The sequence below is a fragment of the Coenobita brevimanus genome, chromosome 13, assembly GCF_032717465.1.
Source record: "Coenobita brevimanus isolate Jiangsu-jjx chromosome 13, ASM3271746v2, whole genome shotgun sequence".
In the NCBI taxonomy this organism is placed as follows: Eukaryota; Metazoa; Arthropoda; class Malacostraca; order Decapoda; family Coenobitidae; genus Coenobita; species Coenobita brevimanus.
In genome coordinates, this window is record NC_136966.1 from 43,151,566 (window position 1) to 43,159,026 (window position 7,461).

Consider the following 7,461-nt stretch of genomic DNA (forward strand, 5'->3'; position numbering starts at 1 on the left):
ATAATTCATCTCCTGCCACTTTTGCCTTCCATCTCTACAGTATCCCCGGCCATCCTATCGCGTTGACGAATAGAGGAATTTGGAGGAGGAACACGAACAACAACAGTCTACTCTCCTCCTCCCTTCCTGACTTACCTCATGCCCCTTCCCCCCGCTCTCTCTATCTTACCTCATGCCCCCCCTCTCTCTCTCTCTCTCTCTCTCTCTCTCTCTCTCTCTCTCTCTCTCTCTCTCCTATCTGTCTGTATCTCCACACTCCGACACGTCAACTAAATATGACCCACCACCTGTTTAGTGGCTGTGTGTGTGTGTGTGTGTGTGTGTGTGTGTGTGTGTGTGTGTGTGTGTGTGTGTGTGTGTGTGTGTGTGTGTGTGTGTGTGTGTGTGTGTGTGTGTGTGTGTGTGTGTGTGTGTGTGTGCGCGCGCGTGCGTGCGTGCGTGTGTGCATTAAAATATCCGAGCATCACTGAGTCCATGCATCAGTGTGTGTGTGTGTGTGTGTGTGTGTGTGTGTGTGTGTGTGTGTGTGTGTGTGTGTGTGTATCAGTATGTGCGTGAACCTGTGTGTGTGTGCATGTGTGCGTGTATCTACTGTATGTGCTCGTATCTGAGTGTGCGTGTATCAGTGCCTGTGTGTATCAGTGCCTGTGTGTATCAGTGCCTGTGTGTATCAGCGCCTGTGTGTATAAGTGTGCGCGTATATTAGTGTGCGTGCGTGCTCTGACAGCGCTGGTATCAGTGTTTGCGTGAATGAATACGTGCGTGCATTAGTGTGTGCCTGCTCCGTGTGTGCGTGTTTAGTGCGTACCTGCCGCAGCGTGTGTGTGCATCGGTGTGTACGTGCATCAGTTTGTCCGTGCATCAATGTGTACTTGCTGAGTGTGTACGTAGTCAAATTGTGCGTGTTCAGTGTGTACGTGTTCAGTGTGTGTGTGTGTGTGTGTGTGTGTGTGTGTGTGTGTGTGTGTGTGTGTATCAGTATGTGCGTGAACCTGTGTGTGTGTGTGTGTGTGTGTGTGTGTGTGTGTGTGTGTGTGTGTGTGTGTGTGTGTGTGTGTGTATCAGTATGTGCGTGAACCTGTGTGTGTGTACATCATGTATGTGTGCATGTATCGTTGTATGAGTGTGGTTGTATCAGTGCCTGTGTGTATCAATGCCTGTCTGTATCAGTGCCTGTGTGTATCAATACCTGTGTGTATCAGTGCCTGTGTGTATCAGTGCCTGTGTGTATCAGTGCCTGTGTGTATCAGTGCCTGAGTGTATCAGTGTGTGCGTATATTAGTGTGCGTGCGTGCTCTGATCAGTGCTTGTATCAGTGTTTGCGTGAATGAATACGTGCGTGCATTAGTGTGTGCCTGCTCCGTGTGCGCGTGTTTAGTGCGTACATGCCACAGCGTGTGCGTGCATCAGTGTGTGCGTGCACCAGTGTGTACGTGCTAAGTGTGTACGTAGTCAAATTGTGTGTGTTCAGTGTGTACTTAGTCAAATTGTGCGTGTTCAGTGTGTGCGTGTTCAGTGTGCACGTGTTCAGTGTGTACTTGTTCAGTGTGTACGTGTTCAGTGTGTACGTGTTCAGTGTGTGTGTGTGTGTGTGTGTGTGTGTGTGTGTGTGTGTCGGTATGTGCGTGAACCTGTGTGTGTGTGTGTGTGTGTGTGTGTGTGTGTGTGTGTGTGTGTGTGTGTGTGTGTGTCGGTATGTGCGTGAACCTGTGTGTGTGTGTGTGTGTGTGTGTGTGTGTGTGTGTGTGTGTGTGTGTGTGTGTGTGTGTGTGTGTGTGTGTGTGTGTGTGTGTGCCAGTATGTGCATGAACCTGTGTGTGTGTGTGTGTGTGTGTGTGTGTGTGTGTGTGTCGGTATGTGCGTGAACCTGTGTGTGTGTGCATCATTGTGTGCGTGTATCTGTTCTCGTATCAGTGTTTGTGTGTATCAGTGCCTGTGTATATCAGTGCCTGTGTGTATCAGTGCCTGTGTGTATCAGTGCCTCTGTGTATCAGTGCCTCTGTGTATCAGTGCCTTTGTGCATCAGCGCCTGTGTGTATCTGTGTGTGTATATTAGTGTGCGTGAGTGCTCTGATCAGTGCTTGTATCAGTGTTTGCGTGAATGAATACGTGCATGCATTAGTGTGTGCCTGCTCCGTGTGCGCGTGTTTAGTACGTACATGCCACAGCGTGTGCGTGCATCAGTGTGTGCGTGCACCAGTGTGTACATGCTAAGTGTGTACGTAGTCAAATTGTGTGTGTTCAGTGTGTACTTAGTCAAATTGTGCATGTTCAGTGTGTGCGTGTTCAGTGTGCACGTGTTCAGTGTGTACTTGTTCAGTGTGTATGTGTCCAGTGTGTACGTGTTCAGTGTGTGTGTGTGTGTGTGTGTGTGTGTGTGTGTGTGTGTGTGTCGGTATGTGCGTGAACCTGTGTGTGTGTGTGTGTGTGTGTGTGTGTGTGTGTGTGTATGTGCGTGAACCTATGTGTGTGTGTGTGTGTGTGTGTGTGTGTGTGTGTGTGTGTGTGTGTGTGTGTGTGTGTGTGCCAGTATGTGCGTGAACCTGTGTGTGTGTGTGTGTGTGTGTGTGTGTGTGTGTGTGTGTGTGTGTGTGTGTGTGTGTGTGTGTGTGTGTCGGTATGTGCGTGAACCTGTGTGTGTGTGCATCATTGTGTGCGTGTATCTGTTCTCGTATCAGTGCCTGTGTGTATCTGCCTGTGTATATCAGTGCCTCTGTGTATCAGTGCCTCTGTGTATCAGTGCCTCTGTGTATCAGTGCCTGTGTGCATCAGCGCCTGTGTGTATCTGTGTGTGTATATTAGTGTGCGTGAGTGCTCTGATCAGTGCTTGTATCAGTGTTTTCGTGAATGAACACGTGCGTGCATTAGTGTGTGCCTGCTCCGTGTGCGCGTGTATAGTGCATACATGCCACAGCATGTGCGTGCATCGGTGTGTGTGTGCATCAGTGTGTACGTAGTCAAATTGTATGTGTTCAGTGTGTACTTAATCAAATTGTGCGTGTTCAGTGTGTACGTGTTGTGTGTACGTGTTCAGTGTGTACATGTTCAGTGTGTGCGTGTTTATTATGTGCGTGTTTATTGTGTGCGTGTTTATTGTGTGCGTGTTTATTGTGTGCATGTTCAGTGTGTGTGTGTTCAGTGCGTGGGTGTTCAGTATGTGCATGTTTATTGTGTGCGTGTTTATCGTGTGCGTGTTTATCGTGTGCGTGTTTATCGTGTGCGTGTTTATCGTGTGCATGTTCAGTGTGTGCGTGTTTAATGTGTGCGTTCTCAGTGTGTGCGTACTTACTGTATGCGTGGTGTGTACGCGTATTTACTGTGTGCGAATACCAGTGTGTAACTCAAACTGTACGCATGTTTTTAAGAGTGAAGGTATGAAAAAAGTTAATGATGATGATGATGATAATGATGATGATGACGGCTACGATGGTGGCTGTGGTGGTGGTGATGGTGTGGTAATTTTGATGATGATGATGATTTTTTCTAGTTCTTTTTAATCTGGAAACTTTTATGTTATCAAGGAGGATTCTGTACTCTACTCCTTTCACCTTAACTTGGCCCAAATTTTCGTCCATTTGCAGCTTTTCACGTGTCTCAGTTGCGTCTTTGAAACAGCACTTTTTCGTGACTAGCATAATATTCTATTGTTACAACTCAGCATTCGAGATAAAGAGATTGCAATTTAGGCCAAGTTAGAGTAAAATGAGTATAGTGAAGGGGATGGGATGGAGGGATGGAGTAGAGAGGTATACGAGACAGGTGGGTGTACGTTGGGGAAGGGCAGCGAAATGGCAGTGTATAGGGCGACATGGAGGCGATTTGTTTGTGGCCACCCCTTACGGGTTTAAGGCGTCTGGCTATAGATAACTAGACAATTAGGGCTATAGATGTAGGTGACGATACACTCCTATTAAAATTACATCCATTTCCCTTATTTTCTACAATTTCACTCCTATTAAAATTACATCCATTTCCCTTATTTTCTACAATTTCTTTGGCCTACAACGCTTCCTGGCTGACCGTAAGATATCCCCGTGTCCTAATTTAGTCACCTTAATGGCAAAAACAGCAAAACCCAACACTTGCAGCAAGAAGAGAAGCCTACACACCATCACCACCCCCTAACCAGCAAAACGACGTCTATTGCCCTCATCTGTTGAATCTATTTTACCTATGTCACTTCCTGGTTGGCAGTAAGATACCTCTGTGTCCTATCTGAATCATCTTAATGGCAAAAACAGAGAAATTTAACCCCAAAACATTAAAATTTTACACTTACATCAGGAGACGGAGCCTTTTTTTTTTTTTTTTTTTTTTTTTTTTTTGAATTAATGGCTATCGGCCATATTGTGGCCATTAAGCCATAGAGTCTATGTACAAGATAAATACACAAAAATACACAAAAGACATTGAAATAAACAAAAGTGCAAATAAATAAAGATGCCCGAATAGATAAAGAAAGTTACACAAAAGGACACATTCAGCTCAAAATACAGGCTATGGAGGTCTTAGTCACAGGGGAGGCAGTGATATGAGGCTAATGGCCGAAGGGTGGTTAAACCTCAGATGAAGCAGAACTGGAGCCTGAGTCAGAAGCTGAGTCTGTGCCATTGAGGTGCGAAAGTACAATCCTGAGGGTGTAGGACAGGATTCGAACTACCTCGAGGTCGGTGACAGCCTGAAGGGACCCCCGGCGCAACTCTTTGAAAGAAAGCAAGGCCCGCTGGTAGTCCCTCTTACTGAACTCCTCCTGCCCACACTCCTCAGGTGCCTTGTCCTCGTAGTACCGCAACTGCTGCTCCATGCTCTTGAGGCCAAACCGGGTGAGGGAGGTAAAGTTGCACCAAGAGAGTCGCCGAGCTGAAGCAGAGGGTGTGGGACTCGCTGGTGCTTGAGCCTCAGGTGAAGGGGTAGGCACATCCGAAGGCACCACGGGAGACACAGAAGGGGTGGGAACTCCTACTTCAGGTGATGATGGACGGAGCCGACACAGTCTCACCCTCTTATCGTCCGAGACTCCGAGTACCACTGACTGACCAATGGAATGCCATGCTTGTTCAGCCCAGAAACTCGTGTGAAACTTTACCCAACTACATTTACAACCACTAGAGGGCACGGAGGCCCTCTCATCTTCAGAGTAACTCTAGTATTTTATTCTAGCTAATTCAAGAGGCTATTATGCACCTGTGAGCTATTTATAAGTGTCTGAGAGCGTTCATGCTGTAAATATTAACCCTCCTATGATCGTGACAACTCTAGTACTTTTCTTTTATTAGACTCCAAACTATTTTATTCAGCTGGGGATGGGTCTTAGGAGACTGAGTGCATAAGAGAAAACCATCGTAGAGGAAGCATCAGGGACCGTAGCAAAGTCAGAAATTATACTTAGATGTTTACCATACTCTATTCACTTTCACTTTGCCTAATATTACCATCTCCTCACCTTAAATGCTGAGCTGTAAGGATACATTAACACTAGAATATAGAACAATACTCTCTTTTCCCGAAATGGACCTAAAATTACCATCTCTCCATCTTGAATGCCGAGTTGTAACATTAGATTAACACCAAAATATGATGCTAGTCACGAAGAAGTGCTATGCAAAGGATGTAGAGTCATACCATTGTCATATCCTGGCACTGGGCTACTTGAAATGAGTAAAATGACCTACACAGGGATGGAAAACCGGCCCGTGTTAGAGGAAGACCGGCATAGTCACAAAAAGGTGATATGGAATGGATATAAAACTTCACTTTAATTTGGCCTAAAATTGCCATCTCTCCATCTTGAATGCTGAGCTGTAACAAGAGCCTGACATTAGAATATGATGCTAGTCATGAAAAAGTGCTGTTGAAGATATGTAGAGCCGTGTTAGTCTTCTTCTGCCTGTAATTATCCTATGAGAAATAAGCAGCAAATATAAGATCTCAGCCATGTTAAGTCTGATAAGCTATACATACAGCTTAATGGAACGCTCTGATAAAAATTACAGCTATAAACTCATTCTACAACTCCCTAGCACCTCTTCCTTAGCTATTTATTTTGCTTATTACACCTTGCTCTCCTACTGTGCTGTATAAATACTTCCAGCTTTACCATAATCTGCATAAAAAACGTACAAAAGGATGTTAATCAAAATTGTCCAAAAATATATCGCTAAGGAAGTCTTTGGTTGACTAGTGGGAGGTGCCTGTGTGTTACCATGGCAACCTCTCACACCACCAGTTACATACACACATTTTCCCACCGGCAAGTTCCATTAGAGAATATTGTGTGTGTGTGTGTGTGTGTAATTCACCGGGTCGGTCAGGATCACGTGATGGTTTTGTGATCATCGGCATTTTACCCTCCCGGAAGAGAGCTGAGAGCTCATATAGTCCGATCTAAAGGCAAAGCCTTGACCTTCACACACGCACACACCCATCCTCTTGCTCGAGGAGGACAGTGACCACCCGCCTTGTCAGTGAAACTTTTTCGCATCCCGAGCAAGGCGCGAACCCCCGTCTTAGCAGATGCTAGGCGAGAGCATTACCACTGCACCAGCGAGTGTGTGTGTGTGTGTGTGTGTACAGTCATGCGTGTGCCTGCACATCTCACCGCAATGCTCCGCCAACACCCACAACACTTTTCTCCTTAATTTCTGTCCACAGAGAACTCTTACATTCCTGGATCTTTTCAAAAACTTGGTTCGACGTCGTTCTTACATATTATGAAGGAAAAAAAGGTAACTGTTGATATAAATGTTCGAAAAAAACCATTATATATAAACTGCAGGAGATATATTCTTTTCACTTTCACTTGGCCCAGATTTTCGTTCTTTTGCGGCTGATTTCACGTAGTTCAGTGGCAGAAAGTACAATGCTATGGCTCTACAACCTTGTCTCAGCACATCTTCGTGACCAGCATCATCTTCCAGTGTTCATCTATTGCTACAACTCAGCATTCAGGACGGAAATAGGGGAGTTTTAGGCCAAGTTACAGTAAAAAGAGTATAGTGGACAATATTCATAGTCTTGCCTTGGTTAGAGTATGGCTTGGTTAGTGTGTGTTACACACACACACACACACACTCCTTTCCCCACCATCAAGTCCTACCTTAGAATACATGTGTGTGTGTGTGTGTGTGTGTGTGTGTGTGTGTGTGTTCTTACTTAATTGTTCTTACCTAATTGTATCTTTACAGGAATGAGTCAAGCTCGTACTGTCCCGTGTCTTAAACCATATTTATCGTACATCTCCTTAAATTTGTGAATTGTTTTGACACACACTATTTCATTCGGTAGTGCATTCCATTGATCAATTACTCTGTTTGGGAAACTGAATTTCCTTACATCTTTATCACCTCTCTTCTTATGCAGTTTTTTGCAGTGTCCTCTTGCTGATGCTACTTCATATGTTAAGTAATCATTTATGTCTATTTTCTCCTTCCCTGATATGCACTTATATAGCAATATCATGTC